This window comes from Helianthus annuus, chromosome 2, assembly GCF_002127325.2.
Source record: "Helianthus annuus cultivar XRQ/B chromosome 2, HanXRQr2.0-SUNRISE, whole genome shotgun sequence".
Lineage (NCBI taxonomy): Eukaryota > Viridiplantae > Streptophyta > Magnoliopsida > Asterales > Asteraceae > Helianthus > Helianthus annuus.
Genome location: NC_035434.2, coordinates 42,802,403 through 42,826,882, shown reverse-complemented (window position 1 = coordinate 42,826,882; position 24,480 = coordinate 42,802,403).

Genomic DNA, 24,480 nt, shown 5'->3' with positions numbered 1-24,480 from the left:
ATCAAAACAAGATAAGTTTTCTAACTAATTTAACAGTCTTGCATAGAACTTACTTTTTGGTAAGGATACTTACTTGACATTGTGGCAGATGCGGAGGATACTTCTTGTGAATCTTGGACGGTGACTTGAAAACTTCTGGTCTCAGGATCAAGCTTTTTGAAAGCTAAGACTCTCTCTCTTGCAACAGGGGTTAACTTGAGATGAGCAATGGATATAGCTGAAAAAACAAAAGACAAAGAAAGACATTAGTGATCCTCATCATAAGAAACAAGTCTGATGGTGATCCTTCCAGGATCCTCTATCCTACCATGAGTAGCCCACTCCTTGGGCAGATCCTTCCCATTAGGGATGGTATCCCTCCTAACAAAGAAAAATCGTCGCTTCCAATTTGTATCATTCTTGGTGACCTTAAGAACAGGGTGATCCTCCCCAGCTTTCCGTTTCAACAAGTACCGATAGGAACCAAACGTGGTAAGATCATATAGCTCAGCCAGCTCCGACATCCCTAAGTCAATCCCCTCCTGCTCGATGATCCTCTCAAGGGTATACAGAACCCTCCAGATCATCGGCATGGCTTGGATATAAGACATGCCGGTCAGGGAAAAGAAGGATTGGGTGAAGGCTGGAAAAGGATACGAATATCCTATGGTAAACGGAGTTGCAGGAAAGGCCACCCAGGTGTCGGAAACAAAATCACTTAGAGCGGTGGAAGTGAATGACTTGAAGATAGCATCCGCCGGGAAACAGTGACGGATCCTATCAACATGAGCATCAGTGAAGTAGCACCTCTCCGTAGGAGAGTCTTTGACGATCCCTTGGCTTTTCAGGGGACTGCTCTTCTTGTGATCCTTGTGAGGGGAATTTCGGAGCAACATACTCTTGGCAGAATAAAAACAGGAAGCAGAAAAACAGAGCAAGAGAAGGAAGAAAGAGAAAAGAATACCTGATCGATCTTCGGTAGAGATTATAAAGGGAGAATATCTTGAATTTAAATGCAGATTGATCCTAACCCTATCTCCTATTTATAATCATGATTTGCAGGGATGTCACCTCAGTGACGTAAGGGTTGCAACGGCTAGTTCGAGATTAACGGCTAGTTATCCGAGTCGTTCGTTGCAGATAAGATCAAAGCAAAATATAACTCATTTATTTACAAAATCACTCCTTATATTTTGGGGGCAATTGTTAGGGCTGGATTTTTACAATTCATGATCCTTACATGTGATCCTAACCAGTGATCCTTGTTTCTTTGGCAGAAAGTGATCCTCAGCAGAGTTCTAGGATCAGGATCACGGACCATCATAGGATCCTCATGCTAACAGTTGCTTTCGTTGAACTTAATGTCATTTTGCAGGAATGTCTAGCAGGATCCGCTCTTAGCATCACAATCAAAGGACGCGTCTTTACAACTATAGCATGTGCTTAATCGGAGATGGACGTTGTGAAGGATATGGAAACTTGGCATGATTTAAGGGCGATAATTTAGGCTAGATTTACTTTTATTTCTAAAGGGGTAATGAGCTGATTATTAGTCTTTTTACCTAAAATAGGTCACCTACATGTGACACCTGTGTCACCGCGAGCATCAAACAAATACCAAGCCGATGAAATATTGTATTTCATACTTGGGGATCTTGTATAAATATGTGTATGTTTTGCACATATCAATTATTGTTCAATTTCAAACTCTACATTGCTTTCTAGAGCATTATACGCAAACTGGTGCGTAAACGTACTCAGTTTAATGCGACAAATACTCCGGAACATCAACATATACTCAACATACCTTAAATAACCTTTACATAACTTAGAGATAAGTTTTGAAGGCTTGGGTATAGCAAAAACAAGTTTATTCGCTTACAGGGACTAAACTTGACAAACTGCGAAAGTATGCCAATTTGAACTGTAACGAACATTCCAGAACATGTTCATAAGTTAAACATACCCTAAATATCCTCTACATAGCTTAGAAATAGGCTTTTAGGTGTTTGGTATGCTAAAACAAACTTTTGGATCATTCAGGGACTAAAAGTGTCAAAAAGTGCACAAGTTTGCACTTTCGCGCATAACTTACGTTCTGAATACATCCGGACATCCAAAAATTTATGTAAGCATCCTTATATTATGCCTTAGTGTTGGGCATGAGAAAAATCCATTCGTCGCGTCATTTGGATCGTCTTTCGCGCTTATGCGCATTCCGTCGTAATTAAGCGAACATCGCAATCGTACGGCCAAACGAACCGACATCCGGAATATTTTTGAGCATATTTCATGTCCCCTACACTTTAACTTCATCTTAGAGCCTTGAAATGAGGTTAACGGGGCTTAAACGTGCCAAAAATGGGCCAAAATACGTGTTTCTGAAGTGAAGGGACCAAAATTGTAAATTCTGATCTGGGAACCTTAGGCGGGGCGCGTAAGGATTTACCAAATCCTTACGCGGGGCGCGTGAGACCGTCAGACAGAAAAATCTTTGCATTTAATGCAGTTTGGCCTTTCGTTCGATCAAGGGGCAATGCCCTTTCACCCAATCAGGAGCCAAGGGCCAAGTTCTGACTTACCACAAGAATTTGACAAGTGTACGCTCGAGATCGCGGCACGATATTCGATAAACGATCCTAACGGTTCCACTTTTCCTATAAATATCCCCCCCCCCTTGTTCCAAAAACCCACAAAATCTGATCTTAAGGCTCTAAGTTGGAACCATTGTTCCATACCTGAGCTATTTGATCTAGATTAGCACTCGGGGACCTTTCGTAAGTCTTCTTTCGCTCTTTTATCGCTTTTCGAGTCCGAAAGTCAACATTTTGTTGACTTTCTGCATTGACCAGCTTATGGTCGATGCGAAGTTCATGGAACTTCATAACGTGAGCGTGATCACGATGGTTATAGTCCGTAGTGACTATACCTACTGATCACCACGTTAACTAGGCTCAGTGACGGGTCGTAGTTTCGGCCAAAATGTGGATTCTTGCATATTTTGTAACCAAACTACTCGTGAGCATCAAAGCCGTTTGTTTTGATGTCAAACCTGTTTTCTAAACTTAGTTAAGCATGTTCTAACATGCTTAGCTCGTCACTTTTAGTTTAGTGCTTATACAGGGTCGTAAGGTAAGCGATCTAAACCATCGCTTATACTTTCGAACCCGACCCATTTGGTCGATCTTTAGGATCCGACCAAACACATTAGGTGACCATAGCTATAACCTTCCGAGGTTATACCTTGTGGTCACGATGTTAGGCGTTCCAGACACGTTCTACGCGAACGACGCGTTAGGGTAGCCTAAGCTACCTAAACGGGTCATGATGGGGCGTAAGCACTTAGGTTAGGTTTCATTTTAGTATGTAGGCTTTGTTAAACCATATTACACGAGTCTCCATACTCGTTTGGTTTACGAACCCGCATACTATCCGACCCTCCGATTTTGGTCCGGTATATTAATATAGCTACCTATTAGGTGCCGTTTGATATCCCGTGACCTCAAGCATTATCTGGTTATTATACAAGGAATTCAAAGCAATCTCAGGTGAGTACATTGAACCCCATCTTTTACATGTTTTCGAGGATTCAATGTGAGTACATTGAACCCCTCTTTTACTGTTTTCCAAACTGTTTTGGGGTGAAACACGTGTGCCTACTTGCTACTTTTATGCTTTCCGGTTTTCACATCATATACTACTATGTTCGATAGTACATATATAGTACATGATTTCATTGTGTTTATGCTATGTATGCCCATTGTGTGCGTACTTAGTACATTGCTTTACATTTCATGCTACGTACGCCCATTGTGTGCATACGTAGTACATTGTTTCACATTGCATTACTGTTGCATATGCTCATCCAGCATATGAACACATTACACTACATTTTGAACCGTTGTACTCTACAATACATTTCATGCTACGTACGCCCATTGTGTGCATACGTAGTACATTGTTTCACATTGCATTTCTGTTGCATATGCTCATCCAGCATATGAACACAGTATACTACATTTTGAACCATTGTACTCTACAATACATTTCATGCTACGTACGCCCATTGTGTGCATACGTAGTACATTGTTTCACATTGCATTTCTGATGCATATGCTCATCCAGCATATGAACACATTACCCTACATTTTGAACCGTTGTAACCATTTGACTATGTGAACCGTCTTACCCTTTTGATTTCATGAACCGTCTGTAACCATTGAACCGTGTAAACCAGTTGTATCCATTGACATGAATTACATTTGACAATAGACATTTAACTATACATGAACATTTCTACCGTTGTTAAACATTTCATTCTGATGGTTTGGTTTGAGTAAGTGATTAAGTAACGAGGCGTGTGTAATATGATACAAGCATGGTGGATACGCCGCTGGTACTTCCTATATATAAGTGTTTGTATGGTATTAACATATCGTAGCGTTATTTGAATCATTCAATTTGAGACATATGACATTTTATACAAATAACACACTTTTCACGAGACATTGCTTTACAAACGACTTATCTTATACAAATGCATTTTTCATGGTTATCCGTTTAACCATACAGTGTCTTCTCATTTATACATATCATTTGATCTTACCGTTTTTCAAATGATTTACAAGACAAAGCAAAATACGAGGTTCATGACTAAATATTTTCTCAAACATAAGTCATGAATTCCGTTTTCACAAAACCAATGTATCTCACAGGCATTTTTATGCTGACGTACCTATTTTCACATGTGTTTTCAGGAGATGATGCATAGGACTTATCAAGACATACTTAGGCGGACCTGTGCCTTAGTGACTTAAAACGAGACAAGAACTAGTTAATTTATGTTATGTACTCTTTGATTCTTGTTTAGACAATGTAAACTTTCATGTTTGATTTATAAAACGAAACTTCATTTGCCATGGATTTGAAACAATTGATTCTGTTACAACACTCCCCGACGTTTCCGCCACGTTTTGTATGTTCTACGTGGTCGGGGTGTGACAGAAAAGATGGTATCAGAGCCAATGGTTATAGGGAATTAGGTTATTAGTAATGCTTTGACCTAGTCTATAACCTTCCTAGGAACCTAACGCGAGTTTACTTGCGTTTAGTCACAAAACAATACCGTCACCTACCCTTAGGCGACGACCACAACAAGAACATAAATTTCAAAACGGCCTTGAAAGCTAATCATCTGTTCTAGGATGATTGATTACTAGGTTTTGAACCCTCTATTGTAAGGTTTTGAACCCTTTGTTATAAGGTTTTGAACCCTCTATTGTAAGGTTTTGAACCCTTTGTTATAAGGTTTTGAACCCCTTTGAATTTTCAAAACTCCCGTCAAAGTTTTGGGTCCTAAATAGTGTGAACACGTGCGAACTGGAAGGGTGAATGCCTGTACCCTGGGTTTTCTGTCTAAGGTTAGAGTGTTCGTACAAATCCGCATAATCGGACCAGTCACTCTTACCTGGGAACTCTTGGGGTGAGTGTCCACTTATAGGCGAGCATGTCTTCGCGATACACTATGAGGATCTATTTGCTTTGATTCAGCCCTGGTGTTGTTTGTTTGCTTCATGATTCAAACAAGTGACCATCAACCGTGATTATGGTCAGTGATTGTAACATCCTATTCTTACCCAATACCATTTTATTTGTTTCCTTTCATGTTTTCCTCTTTTAGAATGCCTCCTCGACGCGAACACCAGATAGCAACTGCCGAGCTGGCAGAAATTATTGCGCAGTAGATGGCTGCTCAATTCCCAAATCTCTTTGCTCAATGGAACCAAGCCAACAACAACAACAATGGTACATGCAATTTCAAGAACTTTAACTCGGCTAAACCACTCAAGTTTAGTGGTTCTGAGGGAGCAACTGGGCTTCTCCAATGGTTCGAGAGCATCGAGAATACCTTTCGCCACGTGCAGTGTCCGGAAAATCGCAAGGTCGAGTTTTCTTCGAGTGTGTTTCAGAAGAGGGCTCTTACATGGTGGAACGGGGTAATGAGAGACCGTGGTGCAGATGTTGCTCTAGCACAAACATGGGCTGAACTGAGAGCACTTATGATGAGAGAGTTTTGTCCTCGTCATGAACAACGAGCGTTGGAGAAGGAGTTTGATGATTTGAAACAAGATAGTGGCGAACACAGGGCATATACTGATAGGTTTGAGGAGTTGAGTCTACTTTGCCCGACTATGGTCGCCCCACTCGACAAGGCTATCGAAAGGTACATCGACGGCCTGCCTGACTCGGTACAAGACATTGTCACTGGTAGCAACCCTACCACACTCCGTCAGGCCATTGAGCTATCTGCAACCTTGACTGAATCGCAGATCAGAAAGCATAAACTTTTTCGAAAAGGTGACAAGAAATCAGCCGGGGAATCGAACCCAATCGAGGAATCAAAGACCATGGATGAACAGACTGAATCTCCTAAGAAGTCAAGGAAGCGAAAGGCTTCTCAGAACTTCGCCATGGTCGCTCACAATGGTCAAGCCGTCCCCAACCAACCAACTCAACCCCCTGCTAGAAAACCATACAATGGAACTGCACCCTTGTGCAACCAATGTAGCCTCCATCATCACGCCAATGTACAGTGCCGCAAATGCCAAACTTGTGGACTCATAGGCCATACAACAAGAATCTGCCCAGCTGCAGCTGCACCAAACCAAGCTGGCAACAATCCCGCTCAAGGTCGTTTCCTACCAGGTTCTTGTTTCAACTGTGGCGAGATGGGTCATTTCCGAAGAAATTGCCCAAAGCTTGCTAATGCAAATCCAGCACAAGGATGATCACCCGACTGACTAGAAGGCAACATCGTTTAGAAATAATCATGTCTTATGTATTAAGTTTCTTTTGTTGTCAAGATCCAAGAAACAGTTGATATCGTTGTTTATAAATAAATCTTTCATTTACATTGCAATGTATTTCGATGGTTGCATGTATAAACGACATATCCCTTGCAATACCGACAATCAAGGAACCGTATTCCTTGAAGAACAAACTACCCCCAAAATTCTCCCATTCTATAATCGCTTGCGTCTTCCACGGAATTCCTAAGTACCCGTTTATTCTAAGGAAACGAAGTACAAGGCGCAGGTTACAACACAAGACGAATACCCAAGGTACCACTATAAATCCTTAATAGGGTACCTAGGAATTTCCCGTAAGTCTTTAATTGTTGTATACTTTCATTCGAATGTGGTGATTCCTTGTAATCAAAAATCGAATTTTGGGAGATCTTTCTATCTTCTCAGATAGATTCCAGTGAACATTGAGATCCGTCGACAGGTTTCCATATCCGTATTCAATCGATAACAAGTTAATAACAAATTATGATCAAATTAAACAATTATGTGACTATGTGCTTATGTGTTTCCTTATGTATTGTTGTGTGATCCAAATTATGTTATCCAAATCTTCGTAGAATCTTACATATCCGTGTACAAGAGATTCATAGTAGGATGCCCAAAGGTATTACTTAAAATCCTCAATGGACTTCTATGTTATAGTTAAGTCCCACGGATTATAAAGTACTACTTCATAATTAGACCACTTGAGTGGTCTAGCTAAACAGATTCATCCAAAAATCTGGTTAGGGATATCATGTGATGATATAGCTGAAAGGACTCCTTGGTGGCCTAACCAAGAGGATCCCCTGTCGATCTAATTAAAAGGAACCGATGGAAGTCCAGTCACCCTCGTCACAAGTTTGATATCCTTCCCCAAAACATTACAAAACAAACTGTGCGGACTATGCAAGGGATTACATAATTATGGATGCATACATAATTATGAAATTTAGTGCACAGAAATCACAGGAAGTTCTGTCATGTGTCTAGAGTTAACCCTATTCATTTCCAATTCTGATGAAGCATCCGTTGAGGAAAAATGAACTAGCTATTCATTTTTCACTTCTGAAGAATATCCGTTGAGGAAATGAATATCCGTTTATCCTTCATTTCCAAATCTAAAGAATACCCGTCGAGGAAAATGACTCCGTTTGTTCATTTTCGTTCTGAAGATTTATCCGTTGAGGAAATGAATATCCGTTTATCCTTCATTTCCAAATCTGAAGAATACCCGTTGAAGATGACCCCGTTTGTTCATTTTCGTTTCTGAAGATTATCCGTTGAGGAAATGAATATCCGTTGTGTAATCCTTCATTTCCAACTCTGAGGAAGCAACCGTTGAAGATGACTCCGTTAGCTCATTTTCGTTTCTGAAGATTTATCCGTTGAGGAAATGAATATCCGTTGTGTAATCCTTCATTTCCAACTCTGAGGAAGCAACCGTTGAAGATGACTCCGTTAGTTCATTTTCGTTTCTGAAGATTATCCGTTGAGGAAATGAATATCCGTTGTGTAATACTTCATTTCCAATTCTGATGAAGCAACCATTGAAAATGACCCGTCTGTTCATTTTTGTTTCGGAAGAATGACCGTTAAGGAAATGACAAGATATTGCCTTACATATCATTGGTGGTTATTTGGCAAATTCACAAATAGACTCCTACGAATAAATTTCGGGACGAAATTTCCTAAAGTAGGGGAGACTGTGACACCTGTGTTACCGCGACCATCAAACAAATACCAAGCCGATGAAATATTGTATTTCATACTTGGGGATCTTGTATAAATATGTGTATGTTTTGCACATATCAATTATTGTTCAATTTCAAACTCTACATTGCTTTCTAGAGCATTATACGCAAACTGGTGCGTAAACGTACTCAGTTTAATGTGACAAATACTCCGGAACATCAACATATACTCAACATACCTTAAATAACCTTTACATAACTTAGAGATAAGTTTTGAAGGCTTGGGTATTGCAAAAACAAGTTTATTCGCTTACAGGGACTAAACTTGACAAACTGCGAAAGTATGCCAATTTGAACTGTAACGAACATTCCGGAACATGTTCATAAGTTAAACATACCCTAAATATCCTCTACATAGCTTAGAAATAGGCTTTTAGGTGTTTGGTATGCTAAAACAAACTTTTGGATCATTCAGGGACTAAAAGTGTCAAAAAGTGCACAAGTTTGCACTTTCGCGCATAACTTACGTTCTGAATACATCCGGACATCCAAAAATTTATGTAAGCATCCTTATATTATGCCTTAGTGTTGGGCATGAGAAAAATCCATTCGTCGCGTCATTTGGATCGTCTTTCGCGCTTATGCGCATTCCGTCGTAATTAAGCGAACATCGCAATCGTACGGCCATACGAACCGACATCCGGAATATTTTTGAGCATATTTCATGTCCCCTACACTTTAACTTCATCTTAGAGCCTTGAAATGAGGTTAACGGGGCTTAAACGTGCCAAAAATGGGCCAAAATACGTGTTTCTGAAGTAAAGGGACCAAAATTGTAAATTCTGATCTGGGAACCTTAGGCGGGGCGCGTAAGGATTTACCAAATCCTTACGCGGGGCGCGTGAGACTGTCAGACAGAAAAATCTTTGCATTTAATGCAGTTTGGCCTTTCGTTCGATCAAGGGGCAATGCCCTTTCACCCAATCAGGAGCCAAGGGCCAAGTTCTGACTTACCACAAGAATTTGACAAGTGTACGCTCGAGATCGCGGCACGATATTCGATAAACGATCCTAACGGTTCCACTTTTCCTATAAATACCCCCCCCTTTGTTCCAAAAACCCACAAAATCTGATCTTAAGGCTCTAAGTTGGAACCATTGTTCCATACCTGAGCTATTTGATCTAGATTAGCACTCGGGGACCTTTCGTAAGTCTTCTTTCGCTCTTTTATCGCTTTTCGAGTCCGAAAGTCAACATTTTGTTGACTTTCTGCATTGACCAGCTTATGGTCGATGCGAAGTTCATGGAACTTCATAACGTGAGCGTGATCACGATGGTTATAGTCCGTAGTGACTATACCTACTGATCACCACGTTAACTAGGCTCAGTGACGGGTCGTAGTTTCGGCCAAAATGTGCATTCTTGCATATTTTGTAACCAAACTACTCGTGAGCATCAAAGCCGTTTGTTTTGATGTCAAACCTGTTTTCTAAACTTAGTTAAGCATCTTCTAACATGCTTAGCTCGTCACTTTTAGTTTAGTGCTTATACAGGGTCGTAAGGTAGGCGATCTAAACCATCGCTTATACTTTCGAACCCGACCCATTTGGTCGATCTTTAGGATCCGACCAAACACATTAGGTGACCATAGCTATAACCTTCCGAGGTTATACCTTGTGGTCACGATGTTAGGCGTTCCAGACGCGTTCTACGCGAACGACGCGTTAGGGTAGCCTAAGCTACCTAAACGGGTCATGATGGGGCGTAAGCACTTAGGTTAGGTTTCATTTTAGTATGTAGGCTTTGTTAAACCATATTACACGAGTCTCCATACTCGTTTGGTTTACGAACCCGCATACTATCCGACCCTCCGATTTTGGTCCGGTATATTAATATAGCTACCTATTAGGTGCCGTTTGATATCCCGTGACCTCTAGCATTATCTGGTTATTATACAAGGAATTCAAAGAAATCTCAGGTGAGTACATTGAACCCCATCTTTTACATGTTTTCGAGGAGTCAATGTGAGTACATTGAACCCCTCTTTTACTGTTTTCCAAACTGTTTTGGGGTGAAACACATGTGCCTACTTGCTACTTTTATGCTTTCCGGTTTTCACATCATATACTACTATGTTCGATAGTACATATATAGTACATGATTTCATTGTGTTTATGCTATGTATGCCCATTGTGTGCGTACTTAGTACATTGCTTTACATTTCATGCTACGTACGCCCATTGTGTGCATACGTAGTACATTGTTTCACATTGCATTACTGTTGCATATGCTCATCCAGCATATGAACACATTACACTACATTTTGAACCGTTGTACTCTACAATACATTTCATGCTACGTACGCCCATTGTGTGCATACGTAGTACATTGTTTCACATTGCATTTCTGTTGCATATGCTCATCCAGCATATGAACACAGTATACTACATTTTGAACCGTTGTACTCTACAATACATTTCATGCTACGTACGCCCATTGTGTGCATACGTAGTACATTGTTTCACATTGCATTTATGATGCATATGCTCATCCAGCATATGAACACATTACCCTACATTTTGAACCGTTGTAACCATTTGACTATGTGAACCGTCTTACCCTTTTGATTTCATGAACCGTCTGTAACCATTGAACCGTGTAAACCAGTTGTATCCGTTGACATGAATTACATTTGACAATAGACATTTAACTATACATGAACATTTCTACCGTTGTTAAACATTTCATTCTGATGGTTTGGTTTGAGTAAGTGATTAAGTAACGAGGCGTGTGTAATATGATACAAGCATGGTGGATACGCCGCTGGTACTTCCTATATATAAGTGTTTGTATGGTATTAACATATCGTAGCGTTATTTGAATCATTCAATTTGAGACATATGACATTTTTTACAAATAACACACTTTTCACGAGACATTGGTTTACAAACGACTTATCTTATACAAATGCATTTTTCATGGTTATCCGTTTAACCATACAGTGTCTTCTCATTTATACATATCATTTGATCTTACCGTTTTTCAAATGATTTACAAGACAAAGCAAAATACGAGGTTCATGACTAAATATTTTCTCAAACATAAGTCATGAATTCCGTTTTCACAAAACCAATGTATCTCACAGGCATTTTTATGCTGACGTACCAATTTTCACATGTGTTTTCAGGAGATGATGCATAGGACTTATCAAGACATACTTAGGCGGACCTGTGCCTTAGTGACTTAAAACGAGACAAGAACTAGTTAATTTATGTTATGTACGCTTTGATTCTTGTTTAGACAATGTAAACTTTCATGTTTGATTTATAAAACGAAACTTCATTTGCCATGGATTTGAAACAATTGATTCTGTTACAACACTCCCCGACGTTTCCGCCACGTTTTGTATGTTCTACGTGGTCGGGGTGTGACACTACACTTGTATGTATAACACTCCTCCCCATTCGGAAGGGGACACAACACAATTCTCTCACGCTTAGACACTCGAAACTATAGTGATCCTTGTACTCAGCTCATTATCATCCAAAGTTGTAACTATTTTTCTTATATTGAAGTTTGGTGATCGGTAGTTGCCATCACCCGAGGTTTTTTATGCCGGAGATCATACATTGATCAAGGGCTTTTTCCTCATATAAATCATTGTGTCTTTGCATATTTCATACTAAAGTGATCCTTTACTTTTTCAATAAACCAAGCATCATACCCCGTTTACATAGAGTTTGGTTGCATTATCCTTGTGTGATTTTTGACCAAAACAACTAACGAAAAGATTCTCAGAGAAATTGGAGATTTCAAGAAACAGAAGAAATCAGCAGAGGATCATTCCCCATTGATGCCTAGGTCTTTGAATTTCGACACTCCGGTCATAACCTCCCAGCACTCTGCAGCTCCAGATGTTCAATACTTGGGTGGAACAAGAGGAGTGCATTACGGATCCTCAGCAATGTCTCAGGCCCTAGGATCCTATCTTCAACCAACAGGATCCTTCTCTCAGCATCAAGGATCCTTCGTCAGCTCAGGAGGATACATGGGGACGTAGCAAGTTCAAGGATCCTCTCAGGTTCAAGGATCCTCTCAGATTCAAGGATCCTCTTAGGTTCAAGGATCCTCTCATGTTCAAGGATCCTCCTTTCAGCCTCAAGGATCCTCTCAGGTTTTCGGATCCATGGATTATCCTCCAAGACCCCCGTTCACAGTGCATCAAGGATCCAATGTTTCTCAGGATCAAGGATCCTTAAGAAGCTTGCAGCTTGGAAGTTCAGATGTCCATCAAGGAGACTTTATCCCAATGTAAACCATTGCTTCTTCTGGTCCTTCAATTATACCAGAATCTCGACAATATGGATTTACATCTGGGATTCCAAACTTGAATCCACCGGGAGGTAACACTTTCAATAACTCTTACACTACTAATCATGGACTTATGCAGGATACAGGTATCAACCAAGTTATGGCTAAGGAGTTACAAAAGCTTAAGGATATGATATCCAGCGTTCCAGGGATGGTTAAACCCATTCCTGAGATTGCAGATGGGAGCCATAAGATATCTCATTTTGCACCACCTATTTGTGATGCTGAGATACCCAAAAGGTTCCAGATACCAACCCTGAAGTTATATGATGGCTCAACAGATCCTGAAGAACATGTGGCTCAATACAGAGAAAGGATGGAGATCAACCCCATCCCTGAGAGGTTAAAAGAAGCATGTTTATGCAAGGGTTTCGGATCCACACTTACAAGATCAGCTCTTAAATGGCTGCTAAGTCTTCCCCTTACTCTATTACTTCATTTGCTAACCTAGTTAACCTGTTTAATAATAATTCTCTTGTAGTAGAAAATTTGAACGTTTAACTAGTGATTTGTATAGGGTAACTCAAGGCCAAAATGAATCACTTAGAGATTACATCACTAAGTTTAGTAAAGAATCCTTAGATATTCCTAACTTGGATATAGCCACGGTTGTAGCGGCCTTTAAAATGGGTTTACTTAGGGATTCGTTATTCTATGATGATCTTGTTATGACCCTATGCAGGAATCTCGATGAAGTAAGAACCAGTGCCCTTAGGTTCATCCGATTAGAGGATGACAAGAGGATCTAGGAGAGACTAGCAGGATCCTCGAAACAGGAAAAACAGGGATCCTATTTCAAGAATAACAAATTCAAATCCTATAATAAGTCTGATAATCAGAACGTGCATGCAGTCGAACAAGAAGAGGATGATGAGGATTATCCTCCAATCTCTGAATACTGTTTTTTTCTGTTGATAACAATAAACTAATTCTTGCAATGCAGAATTTAGGTGAGAAAGCTAGGTGGCCAAGAAAAAGTGATAAACCAGTTGCTACAAAAGACAAATCCAAATGGTGTGTATATCACGTGGATTTTGGGCATCTCACTGAAGAGTGTATTGCACTAAGGAAAGAAATTGGTTACTTGTTGAGCAAGGGGCACTTGAAGGAACTTTTGGGACGAAAGAAGTCAAAGATCCAGGATCCTGAAAGGATCCCAGAAAAGGCTCCTGCTCCCCCAGCAGATGCACAAGTCATAAACTTTATATCCGGTGGATCAGACATTTGTGGAACTTCCTTTTCAGCAGCCAAAAGACATGCTAAGGAAACCAAGATGGACAATGGAGACAGACCCATCCGAACATCCAGTGTTACCAAGGATAAAGTCATAACTTTTGACGAGGATGATCATGTTGACATTCAGGATCCTCATCATGATGGTCTTGTTATTACTCTTTTTATTTCTAACCATTTTGTTCGCAGGATCCTTATAGACGGAGGAAGCTCTGTGAACATCATCCAGCTTGATGTCATAAAGAAGATGAATATTCCTGAGTCCGATATTATACCAAGATCCCCAGTACTTGTGGGATTCAGTGGGGAGACAAAGAATACTCTGGGGGACATCAAACTCCCAATTTATATCGAATGACTACATTCTTATCAAAAATTTTGTGTTATAGATTGCTTATCTTGTTGTAATGTTATCCTTGGCAGGCCTTGGATACATGACATGAAGGCAGTCCCATCCACTTATCATCAATGTGTGAAGCTTCCTAGTCCATGGGGGGGGTGGTGAAAATTGAGAGTGATCAGCAAGAGGCTAAGAGTTACTACAAATCATCAACGAAACCAGCCTCAAGGCCAAGGGAGCAATAGCAATTAAAGTATCCTCCAAGGGATGTCTTGGAGGCAAGAGAGCAGGATGTGAAAGAAATCCTTATGGATCCTCATGATCCTGAATCCAAGATTTACGTAGGATCAGGGATCCTTGGCAAAATAGAAGAGGATTTGGTATCCTTCCTCAAGAGGAGAAAAGCTACCTTTGCATGGAAACACGAAGATATGACAGGTATATCTAAGGATATAATTACTCATAAACTTGGCATTGACAGGTCATTCAAACCAATCCATCAAAAGAGGAGGAAGTTTGCACCAGAGAGAAATGCCATTATCCAGGAGGAGGTAGAAAAATTGCTCAGAGCAGGTATGATTAGAGAGGTCAAGTATCCAAGATGGTTGGCCAATGTGGTTGTTGTTCAAAAGAAAAATGGAAAGTGGAGGGTATGTGTCGATTGTGACACCTGTGTCACCACGGACACCAAACAAATGCCAAACCTATGAAACATTGTGTTTCATACCTGGGATTTGTATAAATATGTGTATCCTTTGCACATATCAATTTTTGTTCAATTCCGAGCTTTAAATCGCTTTCTGGAAAGTTAGATGCGCACTGGTGCGTAAACGTAATCAGTTTTAGCGCAACAAACACTCCGGAATAGTGAAATAGGCTTAACATACTTTAAATGACCTTTACATAACTTAGAAATAAGTTTTGGAAGGTTTGGTATGGCAAAAACAAGTTTATTCAATCGCAGGGACTATTTGCGTCAAACTGCGAAACTATACCGATTCGTAAGGTAACGAATAGTCCGGAACTTGATCATAAGTTAAACATACCATATATAACCTAATCATAGCTTAGAAACAAGCTTTGAGTGGTTCGGTGTGCGAAAACACGCTTATGTGATCTTTCAGGGACTAAAAGTGTCAAAAACGGCGTAAGTTTGCATTTTCGCGCATATCTTACGTTCTGGACACATCTGGACATCCAAAATTTTTGTACACACTAAAATATTTTTATTTTAGTGATCGCCATGCAAAAATTCCATTCGTCGCTTAATTTAGATCGATTTTTGCGTTCGTTACGACTTCCGTCGTAATTAACCGAACAACGCGATTTTACGATCAAACGAACCGACATCCGAGATGTTTTTGAGCATGTTTTGAGTTCCCTATACTTTAACTTCATTTTAGAGCCTTGAAATGAGGTTAACGGGGTTTAAACGCATCGAAAAAGGCTTTAAACGCGTGCAGGGACCATTTCTGCCATTTTTGAAACTTTGCTGAATCAGACACACCGTAGCGTAGCGCGAGCCCTCCTACCTATGCCGTCGCGCTACGCGAGTGCCACATCTGGGCAGAAAGTTCATTTTCAGCAACAGTTTGTAATTTCAGGGGCCAAACTTGCAATTTCTTTGTGTGGTAACCAAGTTACCACCTCTCCAAGGCTTTGCACCTGCTCCTAACACATGTATGGCTAGGATTAATGCTTAATGACTAAGAAAAACACTTGGAGTGATCTTGTTCTTCATGTCCAACTATAAATACCATGCTCCATCAACTCATTTCTTTGCTCATTCACTCATTCCTCTCTTCACATCTGCTTTGGAGCTCTCTCTCTCAAGCATTTGGGACTTTGTCTTCTTGTAGAAAAGATAGCAAGGACCTTAAGTGAGCTTCTTTCATTCTTTTTATTTCCTTTTTCCTTTTGTAGTGCAGAAAGTCAAACGTTTGGCCAACAGTTTGACTTTCAGTTTTGACCATCAATTGGTCAAGTCAAAGTTCAATTGAACTTTGACACGTGATTGTAATCACGATAGTTATAATCCTTCGCGATTATAACCGCTGATTACCACGTTATCTAGTTGTAGTGTCGAGTCAAAGTTTCGGTCAAAATGCGTTTTAGCACGCATTTTGCAACGGAACTACTTTAGGGTATCAAAACACTTTGTTTTGATACCAAATCAGTAGGTTAGACATGTTTTGACATGTCTAACTCGACACTATTAGTTTGTGCTTGTTTAGGATCGTAAGATAAGCGGACTAAACAACCGCTTATACTTCCGAACCCGACCCGTTTGGTCGATCTTTGGATCTGACCAAGCTTAGTTAGTGATCATAATTTCATAGGGAATAACCACTGAGGTTATAACCTTATGATCACATAGGATTGGTTAGTCATTTGCTAGTTAGCTTGTATGCCCATAGTAAATGACCAAAATGCCCTTTTGAAGCTAGAATCCGTAATTTGACTATGTGAACATATTTTTGACAAGTAATCTGATTTAGTAACATGTTTAGGGATATTTGGGCATGTAAGACTTGACATAGCACATAGATTACCATCCGAACATAGTTTTACGCTAACGACGCATTATAGTGGCTTATGTTACCATAATGGGTCGAAACGGGTCAAAAGCACTTAGGTAGGCCTTTCAATCAGAATGTTGGGACTATTAAATCATACCATATGAGTTCAAATACTCATTTGATTTATAGAACCTCATTCTATCCTATCTTCCGATTTAGGATCCGATTGTTTAATATAGTGATCCATACTAGGTGCCACTTGATTCCTTGATTTCCCGAGCTTTGTTAGGACACTTAATCAAGGATACTTGCAATCTCAAGTGAGTACATAGTCCCCTCTTTTACTGTTTTCAAATGTTTTGGGGTGAAACATATATGCCTATCTGTTATTTTCCTGATTTTAAACTACATGATTATACATGTTTAATACATATTCTTTTGACAAATTAAACAATTACCTATGGTTTAAACACTGATTTTCCAAAACTTAATAAACAAATTGTTGGATTGTACCATTTTTATACATTCACCAAGCCGATTGGTAGTATGATATAGCGCTATAGGACTAGACACCCCATTCCTGTTGTATGGAATGTCAGAAACCAAATTTTAACCAAATAGAAATTGCCTTTGTGGTGTTTCTATAGTCTCCAAAGTGTAGTTTGATACACTAAGGCTTTGTTGAATACCAAATCACACTCTCTTTGTATATGTTGATATACTACAAAAGTACAGTTTGATGTGCTCTCAAATGTGATCTACCAAAGTATATTTTGATATACTATGTACAAAAATCCAACATATGTTTTAACACACCCACTTTGTTATTTGAACCAAAGCATAGTTGATATGCTATTTTTAAACCAAAGCATAGTTTGATATGCTACTGTTTACCAAAGTATAGTTTGATATACTACCAACTTTGTTATTTTAAACTAAAGTATATTTTGATATACTATCTAAAGCATAGTTGATATGCTACTTTTAACCAAAGCATAGTTGATATGCTATTTACAAACCAAAGCATAATTTGATATACTACCAATACTTTTTTTTCTTAAACCAAAGTATACTTGAGATATACTACCGAAACTATTATTTTAATTACTAAAGTATATTTTGATATACTATCCATTTAACTATTTCAAAACTAAAGTATACTATGATATACTATTTGTACAAACTTTTCAAAACCAAAGTATATTTTTGTCTGTACTATAAACCCGTTTTCCAAAACGACACATTTTCAGAAACAAAACTTTTACATTAGATTCATGGCTATTTTGAAAAACATAAAACCTTTTCTCATATTATCTAAAGCCATGAATCTAATACACAAAATCCTATGTTACTCACAGGCATTTTTATGCTGACGTACCATATTTTCATATATGTTTCAGGTACTGCTATGTGATGATTGTTGATGCACGCTACATATAGGATGGACTTGTGCCTTAGTGTCTTAAAACTGAGAAACAATTATTTGTATTATTCTAAATTGTACCAAAACATTGAATTCAATAATTCAATAAAACAAAACTATTTAATCCATGGTTGTGAAACAATGATTCTGTTACAACACTCCCCGACGTTTCCGCCACGTTTTGTTGTTTTACGTGGTCGGGGTGTGACAGAAAAGTTGGTATCAGAGCCAATGGTTATAGGGAATTAGGCTATTAGTAATGCTTTAACCTAGACTATAACCTTCCTAGGACCCTAACACAAGTTATCTTGTGTTTAGTCTTAAAACAATACACTTCACCTATCCTTAGGTGATAACCACAACGAGAACACAATAACAAATCCGCTTCGAAAATTAATCATCTATCCTTGGATGATTGATTAATTAGGTTTTGAACCCTTTGTTATAAGGTTTCGAACCCTTCCAGTTTGATTCATCTTTAGCTTTGTGCCTTTTGAGTTTTTAAAATCCCGTCAAAGTTTGGGTCTAAATAATGTGAACACATGCAAACTGGAAGAGTGAATGCCTGTACCCTGAGTTTTCTGTCTAAGGCTAGAGTGTTCGTACAAATCCGCAGTATCGGACCAGTCACTCTTACCTGGGAACTCTTGGGGTGAGTGTTCACTTATAGGCGAGCATGTCTTCAGTGATACATTATGTTGACCCATTTACTTTGATTTGTCACAGTGTCGTTTGTTTGTTTTAAGTAACGAACAAATGGTCACAATCCTTATGCTTTGTCGATATTCTTAACATCTAGTTTTGAATATCCAATGACATCTCACTTGTTTCTCCCTCATGTTTCTTTGCTCTTTTAGAATATGCCTCCTCGACGTGATCAAGCTCAGGATGCCGCCTTGGCAGCCTTAATTGTTCAGCAATTCGCTGCTGTACTCCCGAACCTTATCACCCAGATAAATGAGGCAAACAATAACAATAACAATGTTCAGTGCACCTTTAGAACATTCAACTCAGCTAAGCCACTCACATTTACTGGGTTTGAAGGGGCCACAGGGCTCCTACAGTGGTTTGAGAGTCTCGAAAGCACGTTTCGTCATGTGCAATGCCCAAACGAGCGAAAAGTTGAGTTTGCGTCGAGTGTATTCCAGAAAAGAGCACTCACATGGTGGAATGGCATAATGAGGGATCGAGGTGCCGATGTAGCCATGGCACAAACCTAGGAAGAGCTTCGGGCTCTAATGATGAAGGAATTCTGTCCTCGTCATGAGCTTAGGGCTTTGGAACGGGAATTTGATGATCTCAAACAAGACAGCGGTGAACATCGAGCATACACTGATCGTTACGAGGAATTGAGTCTGTTATGTCCTACCATGGTTACGCCTTTGGATAAGGCAATTGAAAGATACATCGATGGCCTTCCTGATCCAGTTCAGGATATTGTTACTGGTAGCAACCCTACTACCGTCAGACAAGCCATTGAACTATCTGCCACCCTGACTGAATCTCAAATCAGGAAGGGTAAGCTTTTCCGAAAAGGCGATCCAAGACCATCTGACAAGATAGCACAAGATAAACCAAAGGATAAACAGACCGAGTCCTCTAAGAAGTCGAAGAAGCGTAAGGTTTCACAAAACTTCGCAGTGGTCGCTCAGAATGACCAGGTTGCACCAAATCAGCCAGCACAGCCTCGTGCTAGGAAGAACTATATTGGTACTGCACCCTTGTGCAACAAATGCAACCGTCATCATGTGAATCAGACACCGTGTCAGAAGTGTACCCACTGCGGGCGATTGGGACATTTGGTCAATACATGTCGCCATGTTATCCAAAACCAAAATGTTGCAAATCCTGCTGTTGTTCGAGCACAGTTTCCTCCTGGATCGTGCTATAACTGTGGTGATCTTACTCACTACAGGAACAATTGCCCAAGACTTGTTAATACAAATCCAGCACGCAGACGAGTATTTAACATAAACGAGGCAAACGCGAATGACAACGCTGCAGTGAACAATTAGTCTTTTGTATTTCCTTTGTTGTTATCTTTTGACATTTGAGACAATTCAGTTATTATAAATAAAATGGTTGTTCCAAATTTTATTTCCAAAACTGATCCGATTGTGTGTTGGTATACCCCTACAATACCGACACCAAAGAACCATGTTCTTTCCAGAACAAACTACTCGTATGGTTCCTTCATTCTATGATCATTTCTGATCTCCCCAAAAATCCTAAGTACTAGTTTCTTTTAAGAAACAAAGTACAGGTGCAATCCTTAATCAGATACTTGAAGTACCATTTCAAATCTTTGATTTGATAAAGGTGCTATTGTAAGTCCTTAATTGGATTCTTTATTTATCCTAATACGAATGTTATAAAACGACAGAAACAAATTGCAAATCCTTATAAGATCTTCCTATCTTCATAGATAGATTCTTGAGGATATTTTAAAGTACTAATTGAAGTCCGTGATTGGATTTCTAGTGTACTTCAAATTCACAAACGAGCTAATAACTAAATTAACGAATACACAATTTGGTGATTTTATGTTTATGTGTAACTCCAAAGCTCGTTATCTAAGTCCTGGTGGAATCTTCCGTATTTTCATATGTTAGATTCTCAGAAGGGTACTCAAAGTACTGTCTTAAATCCTTAAGGGGCTTCTATGCAAATAGTAAGAACCTTGGATTCCAAAGTGCTGATTCAAAACGATTATTTGGTTCCGAGTTATAAAGATCCCTTAAGTGGTCTATTTAAAGAGATCATACAACGGTCTAGTTAAGGAAGATCATGTGTTGATCTGGTTAAAAGGATCGTTCATTGATCTAGTTAAAAAGATCCTTTGGTGGTCTAGTCAAGTCATTTCATGGTTATTCGATTGATTTTACCCTACACATTATGAGATGAACTGTGCGGACTATGCAAGGAATTACGTAATTATGGATGCATACGTAATTATGGAATTCAGTGCACAGAAACCACAACAAATTTTGTCATGTGTTAAGACCTATAGTGATGAGAATAACGAGACGGGAGCAATGTAAAAAGGGCATGGTGGATACGCCGCTGGTACTTCCTATATATAAGTGTTCCTTATTACATTGCGAAAGTAGCGTTATTTAAATTACTAGAAGTCCTGGACCTTGACCAATGTCAATCTTATTTTGCATTCTCCGACTCTGATTTCGAGTACACACAAGTTTCCTATAATAGTCTTCATAGGAAACATCCTCCTATCCGTCGTTCGAAACCCCATGTGTTTGTTACTGCAACATTTTGGCAGTTAACAGATTCGCTAAGAATCCAAAAGTGACCTAGAGTTCTACTCGGGAAACGAAGGATTCACTTGAAAGCGAAACGATCACAGTTGTCTTCACAAGTTTCCTCTAGAATTAAATTTCGGGACGAAATTTCCTAAAGTAGGGGAGACTGTGACACTTGTGTCACCACAGACACCAAACAAATGCCAAACCTATGAAACATTGTGATACCTGGGATTTGTATAAATATGTGTATCCTTTGCACATATCAATTTTTGTTCAATTCCGAGCTTTAAATCGCTTTCTGGAAAGTTAGATGCGCACTGGTGCGTAAACGTAATCAGTTTTAGCGCAACAAACACTCCGGAATAGTGAAATAGGCTTAACATACTTTAAATGACCTTTAGATAACTTAGAAATAAGTTTTGGAAGGTTTGGTATGGCAAAAACAAGTTTATTCAATCGCAGGGACTATTTGCGTCAAACTGCGAAACTATACCGATTCGTAAGGTAACGAATAGTCCGGAACTTGATCATAAGTTAAACATACCATATATAACCTAATCATAGCTTAGAAACAAGCTTTGAGTGGTTCGGTGTGCGAAAACATGCTTATGTGATCTTTCAGGGACTAAAAGTGTCAAAAACGGCGTAAGTTTGCATTTTCGCGCATATCTTACGTTCTGGACACATCTGGACATCCAAAATTTTTGTACACACTAAAATATTTTTATTTTAGTAATCGCCATGCAAAAATTCCATTCGTCGCTTAATTTGGATCGATTTTTGCGTTCGTTACGACGTCCGTCGTAATTAACCGAACAACGCGATTTTACGATCAAACGAACCGACATCCGAGATGTTTTTTGAGCATGTTTTGAGTTCCCTATACTTTAACTTCATTTTAGAGCCTTGAAATGAGGTTAACGGGGTTTAAACGCATCGAAAAAGGCTTTAAATGCGTGCAGGGACCATTTCTGCCATTTTTGAAACTTTGCTGAATCAGACACACCGTAGCGTAGCGCGAGCCCTCCTGCCTATGCCGTCGCGCTACGCGAGTGCCACATCTGGGCAGAAAGTTGATTTTCAGCAACAGTTTGTAATTTCAGGGGCCAAACTTGCAATTTCTTTGTGTGGTAACCAAGTTACCACCTCTCCAAGGCTTTGCACCTGCTCCTAACACATGTATGGCTAGGATTAATGCTTAATGACTAAGAAAAACACTTGGAGTGATCTTGTTCTTCATGTCCAACTATAAATACCATGCTCCATCAACTCATTTCTTTGCTCATTCACTCATTCCTCTCTTCACATCTGCTTTGGAGCTCTCTCTCAAGCATTTGGGACTTTGTCTTCTTGTAGAAAAGATAGCAAGGACCTTAAGTGAGCTTCTTTCATTCTTTTTATTTCCTTTTTCCTTTTGTAGTGCAGAAAGTCAAACGTTTGGCCAACAGTTTGACTTTCAGTTTTGACCATCAATTGGTCAAGTCAAAGTTCAATTGAACTTTGACACGTGATTGTAATCACGATAGTTATAATCCTTCGCGATTATAACCGCTGATTACCACGTTATCTAGTTGTAGTGTCGAGTCAAAGTTTCGGTCAAAATGCGTTTTAGCACGCATTTTGCAACGGAACTACTTTAGGGTATCAAAACACTTTGTTTTGATACCAAATCAGTAGGTTAGACATGTTTTGACATGTCTAACTCGACACTATTAGTTTGTGCTTGTTTAGGATCGTAAGATAAGCGGACTAAACAACCGCTTATACTTTCGAACCCGACCCGTTTGGTCGATCTTTGGATCTGACCAAGCTTAGTTAGTGATCATAATTTCATAGGGAATAACCACTGAGGTTATAACCTTATGATCACATAGGATTGGTTAGTCATTTGCTAGTTAGCTTGTATGCCCATAGTAAATGACCAAAATGCCCTTTTGAAGCTAGAATCCGTAATTTGACTATGTGAACATATTTTTGACAAGTAATCTGATTTAGTAACATGTTTAGGGATATTTGGGCATGTAAGACTTGACATAGCACATAGATCACCATCCGAACATAGTTTTACGCTAACGACGCATTATAGTGGCTTATGTTACCATAATGGGTCGAAACGGGTCAAAAGCACTTAGGTAGGCCTTTCAATCAGAATGTTGGGACTATTAAATCATACCATATGAGTTCAAATACTCATTTGATTTATAGAACCTCATTCTATCCTATCTTCCGATTTAGGATCCGATTGTTTAATATAGTGATCCATACTAGGTGCCACTTGATTCCTTGATTTCCCGAGCTTTGTTAGGACACTTAATCAAGGATACTTGCAATCTCAAGTGAGTACATAGTCCCCTCTTTTACTGTTTTCAAATGTTTTGGGGTGAAACATATATGCCTATCTGTTATTTTCCTGATTTTAAACTACATGATTATACATGTTTAATACATATTCTTTTGACAAATTAAACAATTACCTATGGTTTAAACACTGATTTTCCAAAACTTAATAAACAAATTGTTGGATTGTACCATTTTTATACATTCACCCAGCCGATTGGTAGTATGATATAGCGCTATATGACTAGACACCCCATTCCTGTTGTATGGAATGTCAGAAACCAAATTTTAACCAAATAGAAATTGCCTTTGTGGTGTTTCTATAGTCTCCAAAGTGTAGTTTGATACACTAAGGCTTTGTTGAATACCAAATCACACTCTCTTTGTATATGTTGATATACTACAAAAGTACAGTTTGATGTGCTCTCAAATGTGGTCTACCAAAGTATATTTTGATATACTATGTACAAAAATCC